The sequence below is a fragment of the Ictalurus furcatus genome, chromosome 17, assembly GCF_023375685.1.
Source record: "Ictalurus furcatus strain D&B chromosome 17, Billie_1.0, whole genome shotgun sequence".
NCBI classification, from domain to species: Eukaryota; Metazoa; Chordata; class Actinopteri; order Siluriformes; family Ictaluridae; genus Ictalurus; species Ictalurus furcatus.
Window position 1 is genome coordinate 20,723,834 of NC_071271.1, and position 13,005 is coordinate 20,736,838.

At 37.0% G+C, this 13,005-nt stretch overlaps 1 long non-coding RNA gene across 1 annotated transcript in view; it reads right to left on the reverse strand.

Moving 5' to 3' along the window:
- Positions 1–13,005, reverse strand: part of LOC128621513 (uncharacterized) — a 67,010-nt gene that overhangs the window by 41,620 nt on the left and 12,385 nt on the right. The gene's annotated exons all lie outside the window — the stretch shown is intronic.

Here is a 13,005-nt window from a genome sequence, read left to right on the forward strand (position 1 = left end):
GAGAGAGATGAATGTGTGCTTTATGTTTGAGTTCTGTTTGTGTGTTTTTGTGTGTTTTATGCTCTGTTTATGATTAAATATTAAGTTTATATTTGGTCAGCCAAAGGACATAGTTTTGGGTAGAAAGGATAGAAGGGGGTGTATATCAGGCTGGAAGCCTGAATCGGGCCACGGAGGAGTGGGACAAGGAGAATGGAGAGGCCAGGCTGTGAAGAGTCAGCAGAGTTGGGTGTAAAGCGTTAAAGTAACCTAATTACTTTTTCCGATAACACAGTAATGTAACACATTACATTTTAAATGTACGTAATTTGAATACAGTTACTGATGTCGATAAAATTGCTACTTGTGTTACAAATTTATCATTAAGAAAACAATATTAAGTAAAATGCATTTTTAAAATAAATCAAGTTTTGGCCCAAAGATTTTGCCCTGAATAAATCTCCACTTGGAGCAGTTTGTTACCAAGTAACTGAACGTCAGTAAAAGAAGACCGCCTGTAATTTTATATCTTCAGTGAAAGGAGGCGAGATCAATCAGACAGGGTTTATAGGAAAATAAGTGGAAACACTTGTGTCTTATTGGCTGACAGCTCTCAATTCTGCTAAACGATAGCTCACGGTCAGTGTGAAGAAAAATGGATACATGGTGATTTTTTTTTTTTTTTAACCAGTAAAGGGGCTGAAGCTGAAAACAGTGACCTCCTCTGATGCTGAGCAGAAAAATAAGGCGTGTAAATGTCTATAGGAATTCCAGTTTATGTGAACATGATATGAGCAGAGCATAAGGAAAGATAATATACTTTGTATGGCACTGTAGCAGCTAAACCCATACAGTGATAACATGGCTGTGCCTCCCCTTGGCTAGAGACACCAAACTAACCCAGTTAGAAAGGTTTTATATTTCATCAGTCTTATAGTCCTACAAACAGTGATGACACCCTAGGCACGTTTTATGATAAATCCGGCCTTTACTGATCAGGTCATACATCGAGGCATGCTAAAATTACTGAAAGAACTAGGAGTTTCACTTTGTAGTGTATTTTTGTAGGTCTGATAGGCTTTGAAAGTAATGTGAAAGTAAAGTAGTTAGTAACGTGATTACATGCAGTAATCAGTAAAGTAATCAAATTACAATTTAAAAAGTAGTAATCAGTAGTGGACTACTTTTTTTAAGTAACTTACCCAACACTGCTAATCAGTGGGAGAGCTCGATAGAGGCATGGTTGGAAGCACCAGAGAAGGGGGGAGAGAAAGAGAGAGAGAGAGAGAGAGAGACAGAGAGAGCGCAAGAAAGAGAGAGATGCATGCGCACTTTCTGTTTATGTTTCTGCTGTGTTCTGTTTATGATTAAATATTACATTTATGTTCCGCCTCCTGATTGCCTGTCTTTGAAGTATTACAATGATTTAAATTAATGTCATGTAATAACGCAATAATGTCTTTGTCCTTATTGTTATTCCAAATTACTACTTGACATCACTTTTTCACCCTGTTTACTTACACATTTAACAAGCAAATCCTGTTACCAGACAGTGAAATTCAATAGGATATGTCCATACATTACCACTCTGTTACTCTAAATTCTTACATCAAGTAGTTGATGTATTATTTCAATCTTTCCACAAAAATAAATACCCATCAAAGTTTACACCACAACCTTACCTATAGTACTGTAAATAGTGATCAAGTACAATCTCAAAGCTTACACTAAAGCCACACATTTGAGTGTTATCTCAAACTAAATCTGTGTTGAAAATGTCTTTGTCAACTTCTCTGCTTGGATGTGCATAACGTCCATGTCAGAAAATCCCAAGGTTTCATGCTAACTTGTACAGACCGTTTACTTTGACATGATTTGATAGTAACTACTTTCTTGCTCCTGTTTACATTTAAATTCAGTAAATCTGATGGTATAATAGAAGGATATTTCATCAAATAGCAAGGGCAAGTTGAGGAGGGCTTGTTAAATAAAGTATTTGAACAGAACCCTAATCTGAAGGTAAACATTTCCATAAACAGATTTGCAGAAGGGGCGTAGAGGACGGCCGAGTTCTATTACCCCCCACCCCCCAGTAGCTTGGACATTTTTTCCAGTTAACACAGTGGGCTATTTTTATGTCATATTGTTGTGTAAGGAAGTTTCCCTTGGCAGTCAGTCAGTCACAGACACTTAATGTAAAAACCAGGCTGACACCACAATGCAAATGCTCAATGCTTTAATCTTACCGACAGGTCAAACACAGTAAACAGGAATGGCATTGATGAGTAGAAGTTTAAAAATATGCACAATAACATAACACTGGCAACTGAAATCAACTGCTAATTGGGATTTGTGGAGCAGATGTGCAGAACAGCTGTCAGTAACTAGAAGCATGTCAATGGAGGATTTTGCCTTGCACAATGGCATTTGTTTCTTCCATTATGTGTGTCTATAAGGGTATACACTCACCATCCACTTTATTAGGAACACCTGTACTGCTCATTCATGCAATTATCTAATCAGCCAATCGATAGCAGCAGTGCAATGCATAAAATCAGGCAGATACAGATCAAGTGTTTCTGTTAATGTTCACATCCATCCATCCATTTTCCATACCACTTATCCTACATAGATCCTGGAGCCTATCCCAGCTAACTCAGGGCACACCCTGGACAGGGTGCCAATCTATTGCAGGGCACAATCCCACACACCCATGCACACGCTACAGACAATTTGGAAATGCCAATCACTCTAGAACGCATGTCTTTGGACTGGGGGAGGAAACCAGAGTACCTGTAAGAAACACCCCCAACATCACAAGTGTTGATTTAAGACCCACAGTGTTGAATTCACACCCTACAGTGTTTATATAAGTTCATTGGACTCAAATAAACACTCTGGGTGTTAATTCAACACTAGGCATTTTACTGTGAAACCAACCCAGGAGGTGCAAGACAAAAGTGCTAACCACTAAGCCACCATACACCCCAAGGTTCATCTCATACATCAGATTGAGTTCTGATACAGTACCTCAAATAACCACTCTTTCATGCTGAGCAAAAAAGCATCTCAGAACACACATGTTGAACATTGAGAGAGCAAAAGGCCACATGGTCAATCCATGACATGTTGGCAGAATACATAGCATGATTCATACACAAGTAAGTATCCATAAACTAGTATATTCCATAATCAAAATCCAAAACATAAGGAAGAAGAAGAAAAAAGAAGAAAGAAAAGAGGACTTGTAAAATAAGGCTTAGACTTACAGACCCTAAATGGATGATAAGACTTTACAATGAAACAACGCAACAGCAAGATATAAGTAGACAAGCTAACTGAGGGCTAAACAGAGAACAGGTGCATACACTTGGGGAACAATCCAATGACATGACACGGGTGGAGATAGGACCAAAACCAAAACAAAGGCACATGGCAAAGCAAACAAATGCACGTGCCGAATGAATAACAAGAGCAGGCAGAACTCATGTAGCTGGGAATTGTGATTTTCACAATCTAGTCATTTGTTCTATGTGCTTTTGCTGTTGATGGGAGATTTTTTATAGAAAGGTTATGCACTATAAATAAACCGAATGTGTCATTTAATCATTTCATTCTTATAGTTATCGTTGCTAAATAATAGCTTACTAAATTATACAAATGTATAACTACATTAATTTGACTGTTTTGCATTTTGCTTGCACACAAACATTGGTTCACACTACTATTGTAGATCAAAATAGAGCACAATATTAGTCATTAGTGTGAAAAAGATGGCTGTTAAGAGGCTGGAAATGAATGGTTTGCTTTATTGGTTGATGTGTTTTCATCTTATTGTGTAAGTGGAATTGTATCAGGCTGAAATTGACACATGCCAATTTTGCAGGAGAACCCATTCAGTAAGATGATTCCAAAGAAACAAATGCTATGGACAAATTGCAAGGTAAATGATTTTTTCCCGCCATAATATATTTGGACTATCAAGTAATCTGAAATACCGTTTGATGTCTGGGTTATATTGTTCAGATCTACATTGGTTTATGCAACACTTATTTTGAATAAACAATCAAATGGTAGTTGGTTCCAAACTTGGTAATTGGTCAATTTATTATCTCATTCTCATACTCAATATACTGCCTATGATTCAACTAGATACAAAATAAAACACAGCACTGGTAATTGAAATGAGCAGAATCGAGAGCTGTGTCTGGCTGTTATACTGGTGTTTTGCCTTCAGACATTGTTGCAACATAATGAATGGAAAAACACTTGACTCATGTCGAGATGCGTTAGTTTATGAAGTGCTTCTGGCTACATAGCATGTCCTGTTTATATATTACACCTGCCATTATTCATAATTTATTATTCAGCTTGCCTGGTGTTTTTATTCATTACTAAGTGACTGTGTGCATGCCAGTGTGATTGACAGAAATCAAATAGAGTCATACATATACGGAGCCTGATGTGTCTACTGAGAGATACACTAATGTGCTAAACTGTCCGTCTGTCAGCCTTATTCAAACCATCCCACTCAAGCCTCTCTCTATCAGTTATCTAGGACACATAAAACAGCCATTTCTTGACAAACACAGGAATCAGAACGAGTCAATCTGGTGGCTCATAAATGCAGATCAAATTGTTGTTGTTGTTCTGCTGCTTTAAGCTTCAGTTCAATGCAAACATCCAAAGGGCTTTATTATACAAGACAATCCTTTATACCAGATTTGTTTGCAGGAGTTAATTAAACAGCACATATTTTGTAAGCCATAATTTCCCAGGACAGAAACCAAAATTCCAAGCACATGAAGGTTAATATTAGATGAGGATTTTTCCAAGACAGTTCTAGAATTGCATAGTGTAATGAGACTGTTCAAATATTGATGGTTTTAACTGGACCACACAGCAGAGAACATGAGCACTCAACAAAGGCACTAAAGGAATGTACCAAAAATAGGTTCCAAATTTAATGAAGACCTTACAATGGCATCTGACATTATTTGGTCTCTTGTTACATTTTGTAGGACTAATGGTGCGTTCGTCATGTCAGAAAGATCACATTTACAAGTTGAATGCCACCATAAAGCCATATTTATGAGAGCTCAGAGTTTCCAAGTTGGGGGCATGTCAGTAAGAAAACATGGTGGAATCAATGGATGCAATGTCTGTAATTGATGGTAAATTTGTTGCAATGTAATGTTTAATGATTTCAGTCATTATGTGTTTGGTATATGCAGCAAGCTATTGAAATACAAGCAAATTGTTCAACATGTCTTTGTCAGGCTTTTTTACTTACAATAAAACAAGCTAATGTCCTGCACAAAATACGATAGCATTGTACAATTACGATATAATATGTAACAATAAAGTTTACAGTGGCTTCATGAATTGATTAAAGACATAAAAAAGCAAAACACACCTGAGGTGCATCCATTGTTTTTAATTTTCTAGAAGCAGAGTTAAAAACACGCTGTATTTTTTGTAGTTAATTAAGAAAAGGTACATCGCCATCTTGATCCTACCAAAGTGACCTGACATCATAGTTACGACTTCCCAACTCAAATACAAACTTCCCAGGAGGACTTGAACCAATGTCCAAATGACTTGTAGCAAACTTTAAACAAGCTTCGACATGCCTTTTCTTTAGTAATGGAGTCTAGCAGGGTGAGTGTGAGCAGTGGAGTGCATTGCCTATTGTTTTCTCTGTGACAATGGCACCTGCTGCCTCCAAGTGTTTCTGGAGCTCTTTCCGAGTGGTCCTTGGCTCTTGGGATACTTCACTGACTATTCTTCTGACTCCCTGCTCAGAAATCTTACAAGCTCCTGTGTGTGGCCGGTTGATGACGGAGTGATGTTGCTTCCACTTGCGGATAATGGCACCAATGGTGCTTAGTGGAGGATTCAGAAGTTTTGAAATAGGTTTGCATCAGATTCCATGAATATGTTTTGGAACAATAAGATTGCAAAGTCTTGGGAGAGCTCTTTGCATTTACCCATCATGAGATGTTTCTTGTGTGACACCTCAGTAATGAAAAGCCTTTTTATAGACCATCAATTTACTAACCCAGCTGATATTAATTTAAACAAATGGGATGGATAATTACTTAAAGATTTCAGCTGGTTCCTTGCCTTAGAGAACTGCTTTTTCTTAGCATGTTCAATACTTTTTTCCTGTGTCATTCCGCTTTATTACACATACCACTATTTATGGACTTCAATGTTGGGAATTCTTTAATATTTCCAGATTTCTTGAGTTAATACTGATGTCTGGGGAAAATTTCATGGGACCTCATAACCTCATTGGAAATATATTTACTGAAAAAAAAAGTTGACGTGTTCAATACTTATTTCCCCCACTGTATACAGTAGTACAAGTACCAGAGAAGGACCTTTAGAGCCTTGTTCTCTTCAAGTACTTTAGTAATTCTCATTATAGTATTGCCTGAAAATGAAAAGGTTAAATTCTAGAAGTGCAAAAGTAAATGAGATGGTGTTGATTAAGTAAATACAGCAAAGCAAGCTCATCTAATAGTTAGGACTTTGCAAGTCCTTACATGGAATCAACCAATCCCATTTTCATTTTGAACTTGTAGAACAATTTCATATCACTCCAAGTGAAAATACGTCACTGCTTGCAAGCAAAAATTGGATTTACTATTATTTGATCTTTCAAATTGATGAATCACTTCAGATGAAATCACTCATCTTGCAGCTAATTGGCCCATTTGCATGTAAAGCATCAGTCATGAGATGCAGAAAGTAGGTCAACAAACTAGCTAGCCAAGTTATGGTACATCCATTAAAATAATTAAACTACATCAAAGTGTTTCACTGGCAGATCAAGGACAGCCATCTTCTTGTGAATTTGCAGGTCATGACAGAATAAGTTGGGAAAATTAGGATTGGCTGATCAAGACTGCTGTTAGCATTGATTCATCAACACATTAATGCTGTTTTACATTACTATTTGCTTAAGCATTACATGTCCTCAACTGGCCTGTTAACACAAGTTTAACTAGCTTGTGAGAATGAAAATCGGCAACCTGGATGTATGCTGGCTAATGGGCATTATGAATTGCTTTTGTTAGTGGCTCTAAGTGTGCAAATGCTGAAAGAAAGCCAATGCCATCTTTTAATGTTTACATAGATGAGATGTCCACATGGATCTATTCAATTAAAACTGGTTTAGTAGAATAAAATACACTGAAAGCAATTGATCAGCAGTAGTAATCATTGCTTAATCTATTAGTTCCATCAACAATTAGCTTAGATCTTGATTCCACATGAAACTGAGTTGATTTAGTATAATAGAGCATTCAAACTTCTACTGTGTCACCTCTGGTAATATAAATGAATCACACTCCTTCTAGGGTAGTGGTGTGTTAAAGGCCCTGGCCATACTTTTAAGATATCCACATAAGGGACTCAGCCTCCTCAACTTCTCAGATCTATACTGTAATTTGACTGGGTTCTGCCTCCTTTCTAAGCTCTCTGCATAAAAAGTAGATAAAAACACTCTTTTGACCACTAAATTCTGCAGTTGCATGCAAAAATTTCCATGGTCATTTTTCAAATAGAGGCATGACGACAATAGCATGTACTCTTTAGGAATTATAACAGCAAGACCTCTTGTCCTCAGACTTTCCTCTAAGGGAACAGTTGATTTCTTCCCTTGAGGACTGGTACACACACCTCAGCAGTGCCCCTTGGGAGCATGCATTTTGTACATACATAATTTAAATACTTTGTATGACTGATAGCCCTTTTTCTATTATCATGGTGCTGATTCAAGCAAGTTATTTACAGGACCACCATTAAAGTAAGACGTCAGGAATGTGAGAAGAAAAGTTATTTGAAGAAAACAGCTCAATTAATACCACACTGATGAACAAACAGGTTTTTTTTTTCATCTATTCATCTTAAGTAAGCACTTTAACTTGATCAGGGTCATGGTGGGTCTGGAGCTATCCATACAAGGTGTGTGTACAATACACCATCTTGGGGATGCCAGTCCATTGCAGTGCAACACCTATGGGATATTTAACTACAAGTATGTTTAAGAGAGGAAACCAGAGAACCCAACGGAAACTCACATGGACATGAGGAGAAAATGTGAAACTACATACAGACAGAGATCTGAGCTCAGCATTAAACTGTGGACCCTGAAACTGTGAGCTGGCAACTTAGCTGCTGTGGCACCTGATCCAATAGTCTGAGAAAAGAAATGGAACAAACTATTTCACTCAGTTACAATGAGATGGGATTTACATTGTTCATCTGAAATGATTGCATTTTTAATCTGGCATGTAGCTGTAGTTCATGTAGTTCTTGCATGCAATTGTCCCAGTGCTGTTTAAGATGCTAAACGATTTGACTTTTAATGAAAAATATGCTTTGAAATCCAAAACTTCTGTTGATTAATAAACGCTCACTGGTGGACTCTTAAACCAGTGGAAAAGAGGTTAAATGGTATAATTATATGCTTAATATACTTAAAATATACTTAAAATAATTAGTCCATCTTTGAGAAAAGCATTCACAATTCTCTGTATGAAAAATAATGGTTCAGATTTTCCAAGTGTGGGGGAAAAAAAGTGAAGCCCTTGAAAGTGCCTTTGAAATTGCTTGAGACAAACATTTCTGTGGATTTCAGTCAAATGCAAATATAAACAGGAATCTGTGGAGTGCGTGGGTCTATGATGAGAATGTGACCCCGCCTGAAGGGTTTCAGAACCACCCCCGACTCCACTTGTTGCGCGACTCTACTAGCGGCCTGAATATCCACCATTGTGTGTCAACATTTGCCGAGTTGTGGCATATTTCAGTGCGCAGAACACACATACATGCAGTATGTGCCAAATGAAGACAAGCAATTATGGGTTGAAATGTTCATTGTCCGGTAATGTCTTTGTGTTATGGGTGTCACATGCCTGAAAAATGCCTTAGTAACAAGGTTAAATATCGGCCAAATAAATTGAAAAGCAAAAAAAAAAGGCAAACAACTTTAGTTTAGCTTTCATTTCCTAGGAATCAATTAATGGATTGATTTGGTTCTTCATGGTTTATGTCAAGGCATTTAACGCTCCTGCAGAACACATTATGGCATATGGCTCAGTCCAACCTAGGACCATGAGGACATATTAACATGGTGGTCTATCACTATATCTAGCATGATACTGATATACACCAACTGCCTAATGCGTGCATATATTTTATTTTATTAAACAACTAAAACATACAGCATATGTTCTTAACACTGGCTGTAATGTGAACCTCATTCTCACAAAAAAAAAATGCACTAATTTAAAGTGTCACAATGTAAATCATGTCACAATCATGCCTTGGGTGTTTTTGTAGAATTTGTCTGCATATGATTATTGAGTAACTTTGGTTATTAAGAAGCATAGCACAGTGCTTTGAATTCTCTATTCTGATTGGTTAAAAGGTGTTGATTTTTTTAATAGCTCTAGCTGCAGTTTTAAACACAGGTTTATATTAATATACATATGTACTTTGTTGTTTCTGTAATAACGACTTACACAGGTTATCAAAAATGCAAAGTACTTCTAATCCTGAAATACTCAGGGAGAATTAGTGTTGGGTGGGGAAGCTACTTAGCAACAGTAACTGCTTTTAGCTACAATCTCCACAAGTCAATGGTGCTAAGCTATAGCCAAGCTATATTTTTGATAATGTAATTAGCTACACTAAGAAAAAGTAGCTTACTACATTGAAGCTACTTTGTCACACTGAGCAAAAGTATGGCTTTTTTTATTTGTGCAGGTAATTTAGTGCATAATAAATGAATCCATCCATTTACTGTACTGCTTCTCCTTACTGGGTTGCAGGCAAACACGCTAACCACTAAGCCACCATGCCCCCCCTAAATAAATAAGTAAATAATATTAATTATTATGGTTTGCCATAACAGAAAGTTAGCTTTTCTATTTGTAAAGCACCCTTAGTAAGAAGCAGTTAACATTACTTAAGTGCAAAACAGCAATCATCAGAAAATTGAAAAAAGCTACAGATACAGAGAGGACTCATATATGGCTGCATTTAAACTGCAGGTCTTGATGCCCAATTCTGATTTGTTGACTATATAAGATTTTTTGATGACCCTTCGTGAAACAGCATAAGGTAGACGTCCCCGGAAACTTAGGCCGAAAAGCAAGTAAAAACGGCACAATTTGCAATGGACACAGATGACAATATAAATATTTACAGTTATTCATTTAACAGACGATTTTATCCACAGCAACTTACAAATGAGGAAATACAAGCAAAGTAATATATCAAGTGGAGAACAATACAGGTAGTGCTACCAAGCAAGATTTATAATTGAGTTAAATTTGTATTAAATAATTTATAATTAATACAAGCTTTTACTTTCCGCACCATATTTAAAAGTAAGCAAAACACCAGCCTCTTACTGCAGAGAAAAAAAGAAGAGAGAGATGTTGAGAGATGTGTTTTCTCTCCCTTGTTGAGAGATGTGTTTTCGTGGTTGGTGTCCACCTGAGTTGACGTTATTCACCGCCATTGCTTTTTTACTGACGTAGATTCACATTGACAGGGGAATATCTGATCTGTCCACTTACATGGCAGACGCAAATGTACGTATCTGATTGATATCAGATTCATTCCCACATATGAATGAGGCCTGAAACGGATCCGAGAAGATCAGAATCTATGTCCTTTTTTCCTGCTTACACGTTCATGAACATCCGATCTGTGCCACATGGGAGGAAAAATGGGAATTTGGACACTTGAACCATGTAGTGTAAATGCGGCCTATTACTCTTGGTTCAGTTAATTTATGGAAATATTTAGCTATTTAACATTAATGGACATTCAGTAATTTATATAATATCAAATTAAATAGCTACAGAATGTTTGGGTGTTTCCAGTTTTTTTTGTTTTTTGTTTTTTTTTATAACTTTGCCATATTAGTTATGTAGTACAATTATTACTAAATCATCAACAAAGGAAAATAACTCATATTGATAGCTGTTCATATACAGTATTCTAAAAGCAGGTTGCAATCAGGCTAGTGTGTTTTTAGCCAGCTGGCTGACATAGCTTAATGCACAGGTAAACCTTCACCATCTTGAATGACTGCACACAACATGTGCACTACTTAATGAGCATGGGTGCAGGCTGTTGATGTTAATTTCATAGAGTAATAGTATCCTGTTGCAGCTGTGACAAATCAAAATAAAGCTAATCAAACAGACAGTGAGAATGGCGGTGCCTGCTGGGTTCAGTCAACACTGACTCTCATGTCATTCAGAGGAGATGCTGCATGTGTTAGTTACTTAGAACAAAGGGCATTTACTATTATTATTATTAGTAGTAGTAGTAGTAGTAGTAGTAGTAGTAGTAGTAGTAGTAGTACTGCTACTATTTTACCTGTGTAATTCAGCCAAAACCAGTGCTATGTGACGCTTGAAAGAAGGAGTCACTTGTGAGAAAAATGGAGTTAAAATACAACAATGTCAAAATGGAAATCTACCGTTATTGCCAATGTGTTAGCAAGCTAAGCAAGGTCTTTCTGACATGTTGTGTTGCTTTTCAAACCCCCATTTCTACACTTCCTTCCTGCTGCTCCAAAATTACGCAAGAGACTAGAGGAATGTCATCTTTATTTCACTCTAACAAAACATGAGAAACTCCACACAGATGTAGGGATGGGCGATATCTTAATCATTTGCGATATACCGGTCGAAATTCTCCCCACAATAAGAATTAGTCTTCCCGCGATAATAACGATAAAGATGTGGCTCTCAAGACTGCATGCAGCTGTCACTTTTAGCCAAAAACAGTGGTGAATGGTAATATATTTATATTGTCACTGATATCATTATTGCAATAAATACCAGAAAATATTGCAGTATAATTTTAAGTCCATATCGCCCATCCCTACACAGATGGTACAGTAACTTGGGCTTGGGTTTGAACCAAGAACACTGCATCACATAGAAAAAACCATGGTAGTACTATACTGTAACATACTACCATAAAGAGGTACAACAGTGGCTATGTGATATTTGGCACATCATGCAACCCTGGCAGTGCTGACAAGCTATCTAGCACTAGGTAAGACATTTTATTATCTTATTTGTAATTTTATTTATATTAAGCTAGCTTACATTAGTAAGCATTGCCAGGGCTTCGTAACAACAAAGAGCACAAACACTTCCTACATGTACCAAATGCAGAAAGTACATTAACACACACACAAAGATTTTGTTCACCATGTGTTATCCAGCCAGCAAAAAGAGAGGGCTGCACAAGGATTAAGCACTATGTGCTATGCCATATTTACACTTGAAGTATGTTTTGAAGTAAATGTTGCAATTACCATGCAAAGACTGCATATTCATTTGAAAACCATATTCCTACATTCATAAGTTGCTGGACTGTGTTTGTGTGTTCATGAGAAGTTAATCAAACAGTGAACATCAACACATGCACTCACACATGGAGTGAGAGATACAGTGACCCGTGCACAAGCAGCAAAACAAATGCTGACATTTGGGGATTGAAAGAGGGCTCATAGGCTGACCAAAGGGAATCATCACTGTGAAAATTAGTAATAGTTTAACTTGTTCTATATGATTAAATTAAAGGTAAATCATTCATTTTCACCATTCATTTGTTGATAGAAAAAGGATGGACAAAATGATCAATCGAAGGACATTTTGACAGCCATTATATGATTACAAGCGGAACAGATTAGGAATGTGTCCATTTTGCTAGAGCACATGTCAGTCTTTTTAATGTTATGGCTGATCGGTGTGTCTATCCAACAACTTGATCCAAATGATGACTTGATCCACCGTGTAAGGAAGTCATACTTAGCTGGCAAGGCTTTAGGTATCTTTAGATTGACTGACGGTGTTAACACTGCATATGTTAAACTGGCTTCTTAAACAACATGCTGTTTGCAGAAAGATAGCCTAGGCAGGATTTCCATGTCATTTGGGTGAAATATATTTATGGTTTCTTAAAAGTTGATGTGTCATA